Below are 20,665 nucleotides of genomic sequence, written 5' to 3'. Positions count from 1 at the left end.
GGGCCACTTGTACCTGAAGATGAGCCTGCGTGGCTTGTTCTCATGGATCTGAAGGACATAACAGAGCTTGTTGTTGCCCCTGTACATAGTGATGACTCGCTGGCCTTTTTAGAAAGTAAAATCATAGAGCACAGACAGAGATTCAAAGAGTTGTTCCCTGACATCAAGCTGCTAACCAAAACACCATTATTTGGAACACTACCCCCAGATGATTAGGCTGTTTGGTCCAGTTGTTGGGCAGTGGACGATGCGCTTTGAGGCTAAGCATAGCTTCTTTAAGCAAGTTATCAGACACACAGGGTGCTTCAAGAATGTCCCCCTCTCACTGGCCTCAAAGAATCAGATGATGTTTGCTTACCATCTGAGCTCTCCATGTCTGAGAAGTCTGACCTAGAGGTCTCAGCTGTACCGACTCTGCCAGTAGACTTACTCAAAGAAGAGATAGCGCAGGTCATCAAGCAACAGGTCTCTCACACAACAGAGGTTCACCTTGACAGTGTGTAAAAGTCAAGGGCATAACCTATAGGAAGGGAATGATACTGGTCCACAAGTCTGTAGGTGGATTGCCTGAATTTAGTGAAATTGACCAAATCTGTATTTTACAAGAGAATGTATTCTACATTGTCAAAGAGCTCTGTGGTTGGCACAGAGAGCACTATAGAGCCTTTGAACTCAGCACAGCACCCACAAGAAGTTTCACTCTTGTGACAGTCAGTGAACTTCTTGATACTTATCCACTAGCTGACTACAGGATTGGAGCTACTCGCATGGTGACTTTGAAAAGGCATATTGAAATACAAGGTGGGCTAGCACCTGGGAACGGTCTTGTCTACTTTGTTAAAAGGGAAATTCAACCTGCACCATATTTGCAGATGCTTTTCTAGATAAGTAATTGAAAAGTAGGCTTTAACCTCTGAAATTTAAATGTGAAACAATGGATATCTGATTTATAATCTTTTTGTATTTTATGTGTTTGAGCAGAGTAAACAGCAGTGAAGATGGGTACACCTATGATCCTTAAAATCATCCTGACCGATGGCAGCTCTCAGAGGTTGACACTTTCTCATGGACTACCTGCATCTATTGATGACCTCATGGTTGAAGTAAAGAAACAGTGCGGACTTCAAGGCAATTTTAAACTTCAGTTTATGGATTCCTTGTTTGGAAATGATTTCCTTAACCTTACTTCAATTTCAGAAGTCCAAGATAAAGGCACACTTAAAATAATTGATATGTCAAGACCCATCTCTATGGAGCATGATGAGAGGCCATCTGATCATAGTCAAGTACAGTCACAACCATTCAGCATTTCCTCTGCAAGTGACCATTCGCAGTGCAGCTTTTGGAGTCAAAAAGGCAAAGCGAGCAGAGGTTAACTTTTGCCCAACATACCCATCAACAGAAACTGAGGAGAGTCTGGAGGCCATGCAGAAAAGTCTACTTCTAGATGTAAAGAAGAGGAGCAACAAAGAGGTTGTGAAACTCAAGATGGAAAGGACTTTCGCACACAGAAGACATGAAGTTGTTCGTGATGCACCAATGGTGGAGGATTTCATGGCAAGGTGGCCTGCCCTGTTTGAAGTTAGTGAGGTAAGATGTCAATTATATTAGGTTTTACATCTTTGTTTTGCTGTTGAGTACACTGGCTAACTGCTAATATACTTGATTGTATATTCATCTGTGCTTTATCTCCCTCCTACACTATCTCAGTTGTGTGACTGTCTGATTCCCAAATGATTACCATTTGGGTCTGATTTCTTTGTCCATTATTACATTTTTAGATCAAGAGAATTCAAGAGAATCACCACTGTCCCACTTCAATCCAAGTTGCTGTCTCAGCTGGACCTTTACTCTGACAAACTGATGAGATTGTTCAAAAAGAGAGGAGGACAGCTAGGGGAAAGACTCAAAAGAATCAATGCTCAATTGGCTGATGTAAGTGATTCACACACTCATTAGAATTTAACAGCTTTTTAAAATATGAATATTTCTAGCATTGTAGAGAGGATATATTAGTTGCCATTTATTACATTGGCAGGGACGGCATACAGATAGTACAGCAAACCAGGGAGTACAACAGTGCATTTATTTTTTTAAAGTTTCTCTTGTTACTTAGGTGTCTCATGGTGTGTCTTTTATGTCAGTCTACTTCCTACATGAACATAGGAAGTAGATGAAAGCAATGCTAGTAAAAGTGTAAAAGTGACCATATGTGCTGTATCAAGACACACAGAATTTGCTGGACGAACATGTATCATTAAAGGACTCTGTATCTACATGGGTGAAGACCCAGAAAACCTGATACAGGAATATGTGGTATGTACAGGAATCAGTGCTTACTTCACCCCTTATCTCGCACTCCACTTTTGTTCTCCCACTTCATCAATTGAAATGATTCTTTTTTTTTCTTTTGATAAACTATTAACTGATCTTTTTCTTACGTTTTACACCTTGCAAAATCAGTAGTGTTTATTGGTTGCCAGTTAAAATGGCTTAATAAATTTGAAACATGACTTTCAATTGGCTGGTTGAGAAGGACAATTACTTTATTTATAATTACTTTCAATAAAGAAGGTGCTCCTGTCACACTTTGTTTTACATATGGATCTTAAATGTCCTCACGAAGACCAAAACAGTCTGATGCACTTGTTACACCACCACATCACACAGTCTCCACTCTTCTTCCAATTGTCCAGTAGGCCCTTTTTTAATTAATTTTTCAATGGACCTACTTACTCAAGACATCTCTTTTTTTTTTCTCCACACTGCTCTCCCAACAGACTGCTGCATAAAAAGTAAGTCTGCCATGTATGATATAAAATTTGACAATAGGTCACTTTGATTTGGTGGTGCTTAGTCGAAGACAGGTTTTTGGACTCCATTGAGTTTTACATGATATCTTGTCTGTTTTGTACAGGGCATGGATGAAGATGCCATCAAGGAGGCCATTGAAGACACCACTGTTGGAATTTATGTTCTCAAAGAATATGCTTCAAATGATGAACCAAATGACATTGGAATTGTACTTGAAGGCATCAAGGTGTTGCAGTGTCTGGATAATGCAGCATTAGCTGTGGCTATGCTGTTCGGACTGATGTATGCTCTAAATCTCAGCTACCCTGCCAAACTTCGCTACACCTTTGAGGTTGTCCAAAAGATTTTTATGGAACTGGATGGACATAAACTTTCTAACAAAGCACAAACTCTGAAAAACAGACTAGTTCAATGAAAGAGTTACAGAGTCTGAACTTTAACACAACTAGATGGACATTTCATAAACACTTTAATTGTTCTTAAAGGCATTGCTATATTATTTGCACTTTTTTGTGAATCCACTGTAAGTTTACAATGTTTTCTTTTATGAAGCCATTACTGTATGTTAACAGGTTTGTAACATTTTTGGTTTGCTAAGTCAGTAAAACAGTTTTTGTATTTGCTATATTGAATAATCTTGACAGCAGCCCATTCAGGGTTATTCCTTAGCAAAGTTTGTTTACACAGGGTTGTCTTTTTAAACCCATTTGAAATGCTTCAAGCACTGTGAAATTAGGTAAGAGTTCTAATGTAACCTTTATAACAATGCCCCTTTTGCCTTATTCACTTGTTTGTGATGCCATGTTTGGTTTATTTCAGTGAAATAATTTTTCTTCAGAATTCACTTTGTAACACTTCACACTTGCATTTTGCATTTGCACACACACAAACCATGGAGTTTTCAAATAAGCCTGAAGGACTTGATTTACTGGATCAGGTGTGTTTAATTAGGGTTGAAGCTAAACTCTGCAGGGCTGTGGCCCTCCAGAAACTGAGTTTGACACCCCTGTTTCAGAGTTTCTCATTAGGACTATTTTTAAGTGCTAAAGACAGAAAAGAAGCCGGTAACTTGTTTATATATAGTTTAAAGAGCTGGGATATATTCACAAAAGCATCTAAGAATGAATTAGCTGATGCAAAGTGCCTTCTGAATATAACAAAAGGAAATGGCAATGTCAATGAGAGCTTGCTGATCATTTTGTTGGAGTACTAACAGAAATGCAAGGGTGACAATCAGGTAATTGTAGCGTGTGAAGCTTTCGGTTAACAACCAATTAAGTCCTCTGCATTTTGTGCATATCCTGTTTTCATGCTGTGATTCTTTTAGCAGCAGCCGTGTTTATGTTACTTCCCTTTTAAGAAATCTCTCCTATTAGTTAACCAGTTGATACATATGAGCTGGTACTTAATAAATCAAATAGTAGAGTAAATAAAAGGAGTCGGGAAGGACACATTTAGTTAGTAAAACTGAGCCTCTTTCAGAAACTTCCCCTTTATCTACACTTAGAGATAAAGAATAGAGAATAATATTAAATGTCCAAACTTCAAATCTAATCTTTATCTCAGCTTGTGTCTGTTCTGTGGCCAGTGGGTCGCCAACAGAAGCTAATTATCATGTCTGTTTGCCTAAAGGTAGGTGATCTTATAAGTTGTGCATGTCACAGCACCATTTATCGGTAGAGTTATTATGGTCTTCTCAAGCGAGGAACATCTGTCCTTTCATTACAGAAGTCGTTCATAGGCACGTTACTTTAATTGCACTTACATGTGAATCTGCTCAGAGCAACCTCATTACAACATACAGGAACAAACATGTCATTACGACATCTGTCATGTCGAGCTATAATGGTCGCAGTTAAGACTAGACAAACCGAATTACTCTGCAATCGAGATTAATCAGCAGGATTGAGCCAATAAGCATGAACTCGCACGGAATCTACATCCGACACATTTGTAGCCGGACATGTGCAATTACATAAACCTAATGAAGTAATTCACCTGCCCTGAAGGCGGCTTTACAACAGCCTACAAGACAGTGCTCTGTGCAACGGCCAATGTCAGTTTAATCGTTTGACTATAAACAGCGTTTCTTTCTTGCAGGCATTTACAGGTTCAATCCACAGTTAGTGAAAGCGACCTAATATTCAGGTCTGAGGCTAAAAGAAAAGATTTGTGCACAAAATATAATAGGAATGCTATACTTCTTTGTCAGTGAATTATTATTACACCAAAATATGACACAAAAATATTATTAAAATTATTATATTATTAAAATATCATAAAAATAGTCTATGACTGACGCACTATATTCCTAGTCTTTTGAAGCCATAAAATATTATTATTATTTGAGTGATTGACAAAACTTACCCTGAAGCATCTGGCCAGTGTAACTAAAACTATTAAAAATCGGTATTGAAATAAAGCTAAAATAAAATAAAATAATAATATAAGATGAAAAACTTTTAAAACTATTAAAATTGGTATTGAAACACAGCTGAAATTAAATAAAATATTAATATTAGATGGAACTTAAAAAAAATGAAATAATTAAATTTAAGATAAATACTAAAATTATTAAAACTAACTGGAATAAAATAAATTAGAGCTATATAGAAATATAAAAAACTAACTTTATGACTTAAATAAATATTAAAAATAGGTACTGAAACAGATGAAATAAAATATAAATCAGATAAAAAAAACAAAAAAACAACTTAAACCAAACAAAATTAGAAATGTTGCCTTAGCAACTATCTGAAATAATTGTTATAATTAAGGTTGAAGTACTAAAATTACTAAACTTGAAATAAAAAGAAATTAAAGCTATATAGAAATAATAATAAAAAAAACTAATAAAGAATTATAAAAGCACATAATAAAAAACTAAAACCTAACTTGAAAATTGAAAATTGAAATGAAAACTAAAACCATAAAAATAAAAGCTAATTCAAAATATTAATAAAAACTATAATAGCATACAAAAATAATGCTGCATTTGGCACACTTTACCCCACAGCTACCGTTTTTGTGAAAATGCCTCATTAATTGCATGGTTTCATAAACTGACAATTCACTAATATAGGATATATATTTTTAGACCTTGATAATTTTCCTGGGACATAAAAGTCCAAGGTGAGACATCTTACCCCACTCTCCCCTACTGATGGCGTATGTTGTTATGAAACTTTATTAATAAGAATATTTTTTTTTTGAATGCTCAAAAATGTACTCGGTTACTAGCATAACCTCGGTTCCCTGAGATACGGGAACGAGTACTGCATCGGTAGACGCTATGGGGAAAACTCCTTTTTCTCCGATGACTGAAGCCTTTACAATAACACAGTGAAACTGCACAGCCATTGGTTCGTGCAGTGCAATAAAGCAAACCAATGGCTCGGCAGAGGAACTGCACGCTCCTATGGCAAGGAAGCCCGCCAGAATGGGAGGAGCCATCTGGCTATATAAGTGGGCATTGCACCATAGGATCTCAGGTCAATTCGACTGAAGTGACGACTCTGAGAGTGCAACATCATGGCATGGCCTGCAACGCAGTACTCGTTCCCGTATCTCAGGAAACCGAGGTTACGCTAGTAACCGAGTACATTCCCTTTCAATACTACACTCGTACTGCGCCGCTAGACGCTATGGGGAACCAATACAATCACGCCGTGCCATGAAAGTGGAACGATTGGCATGAACTGGCCTTGAGCAATAAAACTCAGAGGGACCAGTTAAGACAGGTGAAACCCGCAGGAGGCAGGAGGGCTGAGCTCACTGAGGTCAGCCCAGCCTAGGATAATCGTTCCCAAATAATCCCATGTCGTCTCAGCACCTTTTAGAAAGGGCCAAGAACGCACTAGGAATACGTCTGTCATAAACAGGCATGTGCCCCTAGGCAGAAAGGATTCAAGCCTGTAAGGCCGGAACGTCCAGGCTATAAAACCTGGCAAACATGGACGGTGAGGCCCAGCCAGCTGCCGCACAAATGTCTGCCATGGACACCCCGCTAGACCATGCCCAAGATGAGGCTACGCCCCGAGTGGAATGGGCTCTAACTCCTATGGGGCGATGGAGGCCCAGGGAGGAGTATGCCAGAGCAATAGCGTCAAATAGCCATCAAGAAATTCTCTGCTTTGTGACTGGAGACCCTTTGGTGCAGTTGCCAAAGCACACAAAGAGTTGTTCCAACTGCCTGAATGGAGCGGAACACTCGATGTAAATTCTCAGTGCCCTGACAGGGCAGAGAAGGCTCAACTCCGGGTCTTCCTCTGATGGAGAAAGAGCCGAGAGAGTGATAACCTGTGCTCTAAATGGGGTGTAGAGCACCTTAGGAACATAACCATGCCTCGGCTTCAGGACGACCTTGGAGTCGTTAGGCCCAAACTCGAGGCAGGCAGGACTCACCAAGAGAGCCTGTAAGTCACCTACTCGTTTGACCGATGCTAACGCCAGTAACAGGGCGGTCTTTAACGATAAGGTTTTTAGGTCTACAGACTGTAGCGGCTCGAAAGGGGACCCCTTGAGGGCCCTCAGTACTGTGGGTAGGTCCCACACAGGGACGGTAGTGGGCCGGGGCGGATTAAGCCTCCTGGAACCCCTCAGGAAGCGAACAACTAGGTTGTTCCGACCCACAGACTGTCCTGCTATAGGACATGAGAAGCTGCTATAGCTGCCACATAGACTTGAGCATGGAAGGGGAGCGGCCCTTGTCCAACAGCTCTTGTAGAAAGGACAATATCACTGATATGTCGCAGGAAATAGAATCTTCGCCGCAGGTTGCACACCAGGCAGAGAAGACCGACCATTTAAGGGCATAGAGACGTCTCGTGGACGGGGCTCTAGCCTGTGATATAGTATTTTGGACACTTTCAGGGAGATCTACTGATTTGTCGAGAGCCCAAAGATGTAATGCCCGCAACTCGGGTTGGGGGTGCCAAATTGTCCTGTTCGCCTGAGAGAGAAGGTCCTGCCTCAGGGGAATGGGCCACGGGGCTGCCGTAAGCAGCTGAGATAGCTCTGAGAACCAAAGTTGGTTTCTCCAGAGCGGGGCCTGGGTCACCCTGATACGAAGGCAACCGTGATGCCATGCACTGGGCGACACTTGTGGTTTCAGCCAGTACTGGAGGGGTCTCATACGAAGCAGGCCCAACCGTAGTACTGGTGATGCAGAGGCCATGAGGCCTAGCATCCTTTGAAATGGTTTGAGAGGGCGAATGACTCCAATTTTGAAGGAGGCCGCGAGCTGCTGAATAGCAAGCACACGTTCCGGCGCGACTTCTGCCCTCATGTGGGCTGAGTTGAAAACTGCCCAAAGGAACGAAGTTCGTTGGCTGGGTGACAGCGAGTTCTTGGCGAAATTGACCCTGAGTCCTAGGCACTCCAAGTGGCTGAGGAGGAGGGATCTGTGAGACACTAGCTCGGCCTCTGACTGGGCTAAGATGAGCCAGTCGTCGAGGTAATTCAGAATGCGGATTCCTTTCTGTCTCAGAGGGGAAAGAGCCGCATCTATGCACTTTGTAAAAGTGCGAGGAGCCAGGGACAGCCTGAAGGGCAGGACCGTGCATTGATAAGCCACTCCCTCGAAGGCGAATATCAAGAATCGTCTGTGTTGGGGGGCTACCTGGATGTGAAAGTATGCGTCTTTCAGATCCAGAGAAAAGAACCAGTCCCCTGGGCATATTTGCGAGATGATCTGATTCAAATAATCATCCTGAATGGCCGCTTCATGAGCGCGCGGTTCAGGTGTCTGAGATCGAGGATGGGCCGAAGGCCGCCACCCTTTATGGGGACGAGGAAGTAGCAGCTGTAGAATCCTGACTCGCTCTGCTCTGGCAGGATCGTTTCTATGGCACCCTTCGCCAGTAGGGCCATCACCTCGGAGTGCAGGACGTGAGCGTCCTTGCTCTGCACTAAGGTGGGAATGACACCACTTGGGGGTTGGATTGGTTCAAGTGGCAGATCGCCGTGAGGAGACCTGACACTTGTTACAAGTGGAAGAGGAAGTATGCTCTCTGTCTGAAAATGTTTGTGTTTTATTGTTCTTGCTATAACAGCGGCTGCTTGTGTGGGCGCTTTCAGAACGGGCCCAGTGTCCACAACAGCATTTACAAACACATTGCCACCGGCACCCGGAACAGAACGGGGTGCTTGGGGGCATAACAGAGATTGTTTCGGGGGTGGTCTGGCGACAGCGAGACTTCGCCCCCTCCTCTTCCTGTCCAGTAAATCAGCATGACGCCCGAGGCGCAGGATCCAGCGTCAACTTGGGCCGGGGTCCTTGGCGTCTCAAAAATGAGTGGCGTCTGGCCGAGCGGGAGCGCTGTGGAAGCTCAGGCTGTTGAGTAGGCTGAGCGGGCGCAGGCACAGGTCTAGCCGGCTCCTGCGTTGGGGCAGGTTTAGGGCAATTGGTGGCACTCGCAGAGCTTGATCGCTTCGGCAAGAAGTGTCGCAGTGCCTGGGACGACTTCTGCGCAGCAGTAAAGCGCTCAGCAAACCCTTCGACGGCAGGTCCGAACAGCCCCGTGGGAGAAATTGGAGAATCGAGGAAAGGAACTTTGTCCTCCTCTTTGATCTCCTTCAGGTTTAGCCACAAGTGGCGCTCCAGCACCACTAAATTGGCCATTGACCTCCCGATGGCCTGAGCGGTCACCTTCGTCGCTCGAAGGGCCAGGTTCGTCGCACTGTGCAGCTCCTTGAAGGCCGCAGGATCGGGCCAGACTCGTCCATAACTTGGAGGAGTTTTGCCTGAAAAACCTGGAGCACGGCCATGGAGTGCAGAGCTGAGGCCGCCTGCCCAGCGGAAGAGTAAGCTCGTCCAGCAAGGGCAGACGTTGTTCTGCACGGTTTCGAGGGGTGCGCGACCTTCGTTCTCCATCCGATGGCAGTGGGCGGGCAGAGGTGTGCAGCCACTGACTCATCCAGCGGAGGTAGCCTCTCATAGCCCTTTTCGTCCACGCCGTCGACCGTGGAGAACACGGATGAAACAGACGTGCGAAGGCAAGCTGAATAAGGAGCGCGCCACGACTTCGTGAGCTTGTCATGGACCTCTGGAAAAAAAGGCGCTCAGCTGGGCCCTCAGGCGACTGCACCGCAAGATGTTTCGAAGGCTTTTTAGTCCCTTAGGCCCAATTTGTATGGCACATTCACAGAAAGCCAGCTACAAATGTCTTTTTTTGTGAATTGTTAACTAAGGTGGGAAAGAAGCTGCTCTAATGGGAATATGACTGTGGAGGTGCTGTGAAGCCCTGTCCTAAATGTCTGGTCACAGATGGAATTGGAGACCTTGAGTTTTATATAGCTATTAAGACACCGTGCAATATTGTTTTGATCTGTGATGTGTGGATTCGTGTGGACGTGTAAGGGGCCTACAAATATCAAGTGCACTTTAATGCTTTTGGTGAAATGTAGGAGACGTTAGATGAGCATTAAAGAAAGCGCTGACCTGTCGGACCTGTGGTGTGGTGCTACATGCGAGTCATGGTGCTCATGTGGGAGATGCAGGATTCTGACCCTTAATTCTGAGTAATAATTCCTGTAATGCTGTTAAATATCTTCCCTTAATGGGAATGGTTCTCAACAAGTGGGCTGGGGCCCACTAGGGGGCCATAAGATGGCTTTAAATGATTTAAAATTAGAAAAGAAAAAAAAAATCAAGATGTAAACTGACATCATTCTTATTTTAATTTGTCCTCCTCAGCAGATGTCATTTTTATTTGAGAACCATTAAAAGTAGATAAATTTAAAAAAAAGTCTAATTTCCAAAAAATGATCAGTTTAAATAAATAAATAAATAAATAAATAAAATGCTTTTCCAGTAATCCTTGAAACGTCTCTAATCTATGGAAGGCCATTTACACCACATAAGAAAAAGATTTATAATTTGGTAAATATATATAATTGGTAAGATCATAATTATGACAAAGACTCAAAATTATGAGATATGAAATCATAACTATGAGATAAAAAAGTTGTAATTTGGATGTAAAAGGTCAGAATTATGACTTAAGTCATCATAATGACATAAAAAGACAAAATTAGGAAAAAAAGTCAATTACGACACATCGAAATTGACATAAAAGTCATAATTATAACATAAGTTGAAACTGACATAAAAAGAAATTGTGAAATAAAAAGTAAAAATTATGAGATAAAAAATTAAATTATAGCATAAAAATTGTCGACTTTTCATGACTCATAATTTCATCTCATAATTTTGACCTTTTAATTCATAATTATGACTTATGTCATAATTTACCAAAATACAATTTTTTTTATGTGACTCAAATAGGTTTCTATAGGAATCACGAAATTAATAATAGTTAATTATTATATTCTGCTGACATTCAAAGTTTTCGTGACACACATTAAACTGGAAAGGTTCTGGTCAAGCATTTAACTCCACAAGTCAAGCAAGCAGCAAGTCGACTGTAAACATGCTCCTCTGTTGAAGGAGAATGCTAGTTAAGAATCCTCAACTAGCATTCTGTAAAAAAGTCTAAAAAATGCTCCTCTGTTGAAGGAGAATGCTAGTTAAGAATCCTCAACTAGCATTCTGTAAAAAAGTCTAAAAAATGCTCCTCTGTTGAAGGAGAATGCTAGTTAAGAATCCTCAACTAGCATTCTGTAAAAAAGTCTAAAAAATGCTCCTCTGTTGGAAAATAAATCTGAATGGACTTTGTCATCTTAGGCACTGTAATAAAGTTACTGAATTCACTCTAAATATCATATGAATATTTGCATAAATTTATTGAAAATGAATGAATTAAGACTTTATTCATGGATTTAAAAAAATGATTTTACTGAGATCTATGTATTATATTGACTGCAACATGGCATATGGCAAATTTTTTATCTTTATGGACCCTGAAGGTTATAAAATGTATCAAAGACCTACTAATAAAGTTAAAGAAAGGTTTATTATTGGAAAATAACTCATGAAATAGTTCTCTGGATTTAAATCGAGATTTACTATGGACTGACAGCTCAAACGAAATATATCTTGTAGATAAAAACATAAATTTAATAAAAATGCTTGAGGCTATTTATTAGATGACTACTAATTAGAATTTTTTCATTAGCTCCTTTTAGTGGTGAAAGTTAGTTATGCGTACTCCACCGTTATATATATATATATATATATATATTAATGGAGCAGTGTTTCTTGTTCAAAATGAAAAAATGCACATTTCTCATTAATTTAAATCTTGTTTGTAGTTATTTTTTACCTTTGAAATAATGAGTAAACAAGCATGCCAACCTGCTGGGATTCTTCTTTATACTTTTGTCTTCATACATTTATTTTTTTTTATATTTCAGTTTATTATGCCTTGATTTACTATTTATTTACGATTTTTAATTTAAAGAATTTAAAAATGATCTAAACACCTTTTTTTTGTCAATAAATAAGAAAACAAGTAGAATTCATTAAGCACAATTAATAAATACCTAGTAAAAATAAATATGAATGAAATTGTAATCGGTTTGAGAGGGGTGGGATAAACCTTTCTGTAAACCGAACAAAATAAAAATTCTGCCATGTAAACGCGTTAAACCGATTTCTTTGTGTCTACGTCAACACGTCAAGTGGTCAGGGGTCATCAGAATGCAAAATGGCGGCAGCAAAATCAAACTGGAGTATAACTGAAACAACACATTTATTAAATGCACTGAAGGAACTAAATATAATTCAACGACTGGATGGCAGGAAGGTTAGAAATACGGATTTATACAAAATAGTTAGCTTCTGTTTTTTGGTGGAGGGAAAAGCAGAAGCTATCAGAAGATATTTTTATATATATTTCAATCCAAGTACACAATACATATATGACCTCATGAACTTTAAAGAATTATATACTTTTTTTGTTTGTGTTTAGATAAATCGCTCCGAGGGGGTTGACCAAACTGTTAAACGAGGTTATTTACAAATCATCCAAGCCCCTATGCAAGCTATATAAGCTATGCTTTGTTTCTCTCTCTGTCTCCCTGCAGAAGCAGTATCACCACCTGACGCTGTTCATTAGAGCTCTGCTGTGATTGGGGGATGGCAGAGGAGAGAGAGGATTTACACTCCAGCTGCCCACAGAGCAGTGGTGCTGGTGGCTAGATGGTGTGCAGCAGCTGAGGTCTCCTCTTCACCTCCAGACCTGTTGTTGTGAAACTTTAGTTTGGTGATTTGGTGCATCTTTATCTCAGTTGTGTTGAGACCAGTGAAGTAGAACTTCTGCCCTTTTGTCTCATTGTTTACATCTATGATTGAGACTTCCTAGAGAGAAGTGAGTGTTAATTTAAGTAGCCTAATGCAAATATTGAACTTTATTATTTAATGTCTTTTGGTTGGGTTTAGTAGGAAGGTGGGTGCCGTTTTGTTTTGTATTGCTGCTTTTCTCCTGTTTGTGTTAGTTTAGGGAGTTAGTTTAGCTTGCTGTATTTTGTTTTCTTTTCTTTGTAGCTTAGCTAGTTGATTATAAAAGAGTTAGTTTTGTTATGTTTGTTATTTTGGCCTTGCCCCCTTCTGAAATTGATAGTCTTTTGTTATTGCTTTTTGTTTTCTGAATGATGTGAATAAAAACTTGTCTTGTGCTGCATTTTGACCGTGGTTGTTTGGGTTATTGTAACCATTCTGGGCTTGGAGACGGGGTTCTCTCTGCCGTTGCACAGTCACTACCACCAACCATTTATTTCTGTTAGGATCTTTTCCCTAGACTAACTCAGACCGTATCAATGAAAACATGGCTAGTGTGTTAGAGACAGGACACTGATTGCCAATCATTTTTGTAACTGAGTATACAGCAGGTTTTGTGGGTGATATATGTATATACTGTGTTGTTTAATTGTTTTAAAAGTAATGTGTTGATATTTTATTCATAAAATATTAATAATTTATATTAAAGATTATAAAAATGCAGATAAATCTCGTTGAATGCCATCATGCATACTCCACCATTATAACAGACTTTTTTTTTTTTTTTTTTTTGGTGGAGCAGTGTTTCTTGTTCAAAATGACAAAATGCATATTTCTCATTAATTTAAATCTTGTTTGTAGTTATTTTCCACCTTTGAAATAAATGGGTAAACAAGCATGGGATTCTTCTTTATACTTCTATCTTCATACATTTAATATTTTTCATATTTCAAATGATGTCTTTCTTTAATATTTATTTACGACTATCTATCGCGGTTATGACATCAAATAAAAGATAAAACAGAAAAGAGTCGGGTCCCCACCTAGCAAGGACCCCTGATGTGTAATACCAACAAAATGCTCCTTAATAACTGTTATAGTACTATTTTAGGAATTTTTGTACTAATTACCTGCATATTCCATCCATATGTGGCCAAATAAATGTGTTCAGTTATTAAAATATGTAATCGATGCGTACAAGTGCATGATGGGGCAAAGAACGTGAGAAAAGAGGCTTAATCGTGTCTCCACCTGAAGTGGATACCTTCACCTGTCAATAATCTTTATTTTTTATTTATTTATTTTTTATTTTCATTATTATCAACAATCATTGATAGTAATACCATAGTAATACCAAAGTATAAACAAAGTGCATAAGAAAACAAATTGGGAGAAAAACCTATCATAATGTAACTTTATCATTTGTCAAACTATTTCTTATAATAATAATAATAATAATAATAATAATAATGAACAAATATCTGAAGGTTACATTATAAATAAAATATATTATGATTCATTTACGGTTTCATTTATGGCAAGTGCAAAATCCTAATATCTCAAAACATAACGCAAACACAAATACACCTCCTAAAGATAAAGATATTTTTTGTTCTGCATAAGTGTTAAGTATTTGAAGGTTAGCAAGTCCTTCTGCAAATGAGGGAGGATTGGAGAATTTTCTTTTTTAAATCTGCATTTATGTATAAAATTATTGGTAGTGTATATATAAGTGAACTAAAAACAAATTATGAGAACCTGTTAGCTGTGGTATCCCTTTTGAACATATAAAATAGTCAACTTTATGTGGTTGTAGTTTGTGAATTCTTTGGAATATAGGCATAATTTTGTTCTAGTGTGAAAAGAAGAATTATCAGTCAAGAATTTGATGTTATATAAAAACAAAAATTCATGAAATGTCCATGGAAATGTCATGGAATAAAACTTGTTTGAAACGTTTATATAAAGGTTTTTTTTTATTCAATAAGCAAATATATAGGTTCATCATCCACCATAGAAATGATATCAAAACAAAACAATAAACAAGTTCCAAAATGTGAGGTTTATGTACAACTAAGAATTAAATCCCAGTGACATTTCTGATCAGGCGTTATACCAGGAAAGGCCAGCGGGTGACGCCCATCCTCCATTATAACTGTATATTGCATTTTGTAGCCAGTATAACCAGTTAAGGTTGCTTTGTCACTTCTGCTAGTCAGCAAATACTTATCAAATATGGAAACTTAAGTCTTTGATCTTTCAAATGATACATGATTTGTCAATAGTAAAGTTGGATTTCATTATAAAATGCTGTTCTAACCAACAAACATACAGTCATACAGTCAACTGTCCAGCTAATAAAGTAAAAAAAAATAATTAAAGAAAGGTTCCATTGTAAAGTTTGAATGGAAAATAGATTGAGTTTAAGATATATAACATGATTAGTTAAGTGACTATTTAACTGTAATTGTAACAACATAAACATAAATCATAACATCATCATTGATTTAGCAGGAACTGTGATCAGGATCACATTTGGCAGTAAAGAAGATGATTACATACGTACATAATCTCTACTAATCAAACCTTTTCCTTTCTTGTGTTTGGAAAAAGTGTTTTTAAATGTGTTTTCCATGTTTCTTGCAGATGCCATGATGCCCATCACACCAAGTCCAGCTAAAAGCAGGATGTGGTGCTGTATATCACAAAAGTAGAGAGGCTCAAATTATCACAGTATCAGTTCCTAAACAAAACAATGCATTTCTCTTTACCACAGAAGCTCTGTCCTGCAGCTCAGATCCTCAAGTTACACTGACAGTGATGATGCCCCAGTCTTCCACAGCGGACCTGACAGAGAATGAACTGGTTCTGCTTTCAGCAAAACAGCAATGGACTGCACCTCAACACCCTTTACCCTTCTTACCACTGCCTGTATCATCTGGACTACAGAGAAAACAATCTTAGTGACTGTATATACAGCACAGTGAAACTTTAATCTTACAGCTGAATCAATATAGTAACACAACTAAATGTTATTGACCCTGTTCCATCTGTTCACACCGAATATCCAGAGGAGAACTGGTCCCTCAGTGTAGACAGGTTTCTCACAAGGTTCCTCCTCCAGTATCTCCATCTCATGGAGTTTTTGTATCTTTACCTGTTGTACTAAGTTATGTAAAAATAATCTAATTTCAATTTCAATAATTGTAATTATAACCTCTTTTATGACTAAACTTGTATGATGGTTATTACATTAAGTGCACAAAAAAAAAAATTCACTTAAGAAACTGTTCTTAAATAATACAATAGTAAAGATCTAAACATAATTGAAGATAAGGATTGTTGCAACATAATATATAATATGTTCTGTAAAAGAAATGTAATATTAATTTTACACAATGATAGTAATGTGGTACGGTATATAATACTACAGTACATTTTTAATAAATTAATTCTCATGTCTGCTACTCATCAATCTCAGCCTTACAAAATAAAAGCAGCAAATGAATAAAAATAACTCAGTATTGGAAGTGTCAAGTGTCATGCTGCATCTCAATTCACCTGCTTATACTATAACCTTAAAGTATGTCCTCTTGTTGTGAGGAAAAAGTACATATTTTAGACAGACTACATCCTTGTAATTGCCTCTTTAACAGATGCTCTGTCGTTTAGTTACATGCACCCTGTTACCGCATAAACTGCACAGTCAATCATCTTGTCACAGTTAAAATCCTCCACATTTAATTTCATAGAATTGTGGAAGCATGTTGATCAGTCAGTCACGGGTCTTTCATGTGAAAACTTCCCTCATGCATTTTCATAATTATACATTTAAAAATTAATGACAATCCTATCTTTATTATTAAGTTCTCAGTGTTGTTGCAGATTAAAAATATTTATTATTATTAGAATTTATTACTGATTGAAACCCCCTCTCTACTTAACCATCGATCTCGCACATCGGTCATGTTTTTAGTTTTTTAACTCATTTTATCCATGTATGGGTTCTATTCGATTCCTCATCCAGCAAGCAAAAAAAAGTGAGTGAAGTTATGTTCCTGAGTGTGTATTATATTCAGTTCACCCAATTTAGGTTCATTCACCTTAGATTAGTGAACACTTTCACTATTAACTAGCTGTTTATTAGCATGCATATTACTAGGGACTACAACTAGGGAATACACAGGTCTTTATATATTTATATATAAGGATATACAGATATCTAGTGGCTACATCATGGCATTACATAGAATTTTTTCTTCATTTATCCCACCAGATTGTACCGATCTGCCTCCATTAATTGGATTTTAAATGCGTTTGCTCTATTTGTAGCAAAATTAACTAGGAATAAGACCACAATAGAAACATGCACACAATCATTATATAGCAGCGATGACTTCATGAATTTTTTCAATGGTAAAATTGAAAATATCAGGCAAGAAATTCAGACTATTAATTTAAAACCAGACAGTTTTATAACTAACCCTGTAGATGATAATATAATAATATCAGATCAACAATTACAATGTTTTACTCCCCTTGAAGAGACTGAACTAATTTCACTAATTTCATCATCAAAATCATCAACCTGTATACTAGATCCTTTACCTACTCTTTTGATACCATTGATCATGCTATTCTCCTCGATAGACTGGAAAATGTAGTAGGCATTAAGGGAACAGCCCTTTCCTGGCTCAGGTCTTATTTGACTGATCGTTATCAGTTTGTAAACGTAAATGGTGACTTCTCTTCTCATGCTAAGGTAAAGTTTGGTGTTCCGCAAGGCTCTGTTTTAGGCCCACTGCTCTTTTCTTTATATATGCTACCTCTGGGCAAAATTATCTGTAAGCATGGTATTAGCTTCCACTGTTACGCTGATGACACACAGTTGCATGTTTCAGCAAAGCCAGATGACAGACACCAGCTTAATAAAGTTGAGGAATGTGTAAAAGACATTAGAAACTGGATGTTTATTAACTTTCTCTTACTTAATTCTGACAAGACAGAAGTACTTGTACTAGGACCACATACAGCTAGAAGTAAGCTTTCTGATTACATAATAACTCTGGATGACCTTTCTGTTTCATCATGTGCAGCAGTAAAAGACCTTGGTGTGATTATCGACTCTAGTCTTTCATTTGAAGCTCATGTAGATAATATAACTAGGATCGCTTTCTTTCATCTCAGAAATATTGCTAAAATAAGAAATATATTGTCACTACACAATGCAGAAAAATTAGTTCTTGCTTTTGTTTCGCTACTCCTCCTTCAAAATTGATCCAATTCTTCCCAAAATTGTTTCAGATGATCTTTGGACTGAGCTGCACAGAAATGACTGAACAGATTTTTTTTATTCATCTTTGTTCAAAAGTTATGATGTCGCAAACTTAATGAGGTTGACCCAAAATTGGTTCAGAGGCCGTATCTCGGCCAAACTTTGATCAGTCGAAACGAAACTTGGTACGCTTCATCTACACCATGATCTGAGGGTCCATGCCAAAGTTGGGCACAGCACCACCTACAGGTCATGAGATACCAAAAATGAACTTTTTTGCTTGTAAGTTTTGAACAGTTAGAAAATCATGATCTTGGTGTCTATGGATTCCTTGGGTCATGCCGAATCTTCTGATGTCGATGGTACATGGTTTGCCAGGATCGGCTGAACCATGTGTCCGCCATTTTGAAATTTGTCATAAATTGCAGTATCTTTTGAACCATTTGACATATCTGCACAAACACTGGTAGGGATCATTGAGGGCATGTCCCGGAGGTACCTGAGAAGATTGAATCCACCTAGTGTTCAAGAGATATAAAAATTTTTGCAAATATGCTTATAACTTTTGAAAACATTGTCCATTGTTATTTTTATATCATTTCATTCCCTGGGTTATGCAAATTCTGACGATATGTCATTTGACATTTTTCATCAGTGTGCCTGTTCGCCATATTGTATTAAGTGAAAAACAGTTTTTTCGCTACTCCTCCTACAAATTTTGTCCAATTTTGTCCAAAATCTAATCAGATGATCTTTGAACCGAGCCGCATAGAAATGACTGAACAGATTTTTGATATTCCGTTCCCGAGAAATACCCCTCGGAAGTTGACCGTGCCTGTGTATGTTGTCTTATGCTATTAAGCTTAGCATGCTAATAAGTTAGAGGCTATCCAAATACCATACTGTTTAATGAGACTCTTCAGCTGTCAAGTTAACCATAAGCTGCATTGCCATTAGCTTAACTTTGCATGTTACGCTGGTTAAAATTAAAACACTGATTAAAGTTAAAACACTCCGCTAAGCCACTGGCCCGAACCTTTCAGGTCGTGGGTTCGAACCCAGTGTGGTACAGTCCCAGACCCCCATAGGTACAATAGAAAGAAATGATGATGAAGTTGCTTCTTTTCCAGATGTTGTGCTTTTGTAAGTACGATCTTATCTGAGCTTATTAAAAACTACATTTGGTGCATTTATATACAAAATCTTAATTTTGAGTTGATTCAATGTGTAGTAAGTGTTTAACTGTGGGAATTGTGCGATGATTGAAAGTGACCAAATAAAATCCAACGTCCAAATATGCCAAAAACGGCCGTAATGGGTTTGGCCCCGTAATTGCTGCTAGCAGCTATATTTGTAAGTTTTTTTTTTTTAAATTTCATTAATTACATATTAATAATAATATAATATGTGTACTTGCATTATTTTACATAGAAATTATGAAAAGCAAGTATAGTACTGTCGTATGCGGAAGCCGTTCCGGCGGATGACGTAGGACGTATGCGCCTGTGAGATATGCTAGTCTCACGAGTTTTCCATACAGGACCGTACCCATATCCTGCGGGTTTTTCCTCTTTTTATGGTTTTTTTTTCTGCACAAATTGCGCTGCAAATAAGTAGCCCTAACTTTGTGCTGACATCCACGTTTGTTTTCGTACAAGATCCCATGCAGTTGAGTTATCGTGAGATGTGTGGATTCGACAGAATTTGTCCAGTTGTTGTTCGCCAGTCATTAAGGTTTGTGCTCCTCTCTGATTTAACCATCAGTTCAGTGTGTTGTATAGCGTACCCTATAAATTTGTATTGAAATGGTAGAATAAAGACTAATACTTGATGAATAAAAACAATAAAAATTAATGTTGCATATGAAGCAGAGGTGTAAAAGTTTTTCTTAACAACTGTTGAACAAAAACACCAGCCTACATTCTAATGCTTGGAAGAGCAAGGAAAATTTTTTAATATAACTCCGATTGGATTCATCTGAAAGAAGAAAGTCATATACACCTAGGATGCTTTGAGGGTGAGTAAATTATGGGCTAATTTTCATTTTTGGGTGAAATAACCCTTTAACATGCAAAATAAATTGGTAGTGATTGACATTTCAAATAGAATAATGACCCACATACATATTAATAAATCTTATTATTTGTTAATTGCACCTTTCTTCAAACCCAAAAACAAATACATAAATAGGAAGTAGATGCAAATTAGCAATAGTAATAATAAATTAGAATAATATATTATGATATTTTTGGTTTTTAATGTTTGATCTTATCTTTATTACAGTAATTGGAGTTTGGAACAGTTCACTATCAAGCATCAATCTTAATACAATTGCAGAATTAACTAATAATCTATTCTAGGCAACTTGGAGCTGGAACTGGATGATAGAGAGCTAA

General features: G+C 38.1%; 1 pseudogene; it reads right to left on the bottom strand.

Moving 5' to 3' along the window:
• Positions 1-6,720: 6,720 nt before the first annotated feature.
• Positions 6,721-20,665, bottom strand: part of LOC128318753 (uncharacterized) — a 57,747-nt pseudogene continuing 43,802 nt past the window's right edge.

This window comes from Pangasianodon hypophthalmus, chromosome 9 (genome assembly GCF_027358585.1).
Source record: "Pangasianodon hypophthalmus isolate fPanHyp1 chromosome 9, fPanHyp1.pri, whole genome shotgun sequence".
Lineage (NCBI taxonomy): Eukaryota > Metazoa > Chordata > Actinopteri > Siluriformes > Pangasiidae > Pangasianodon > Pangasianodon hypophthalmus.
The sequence above is the reverse complement of the archived record's forward strand: the minus strand, read 5'-3'. Positions and strand labels throughout refer to the sequence as shown.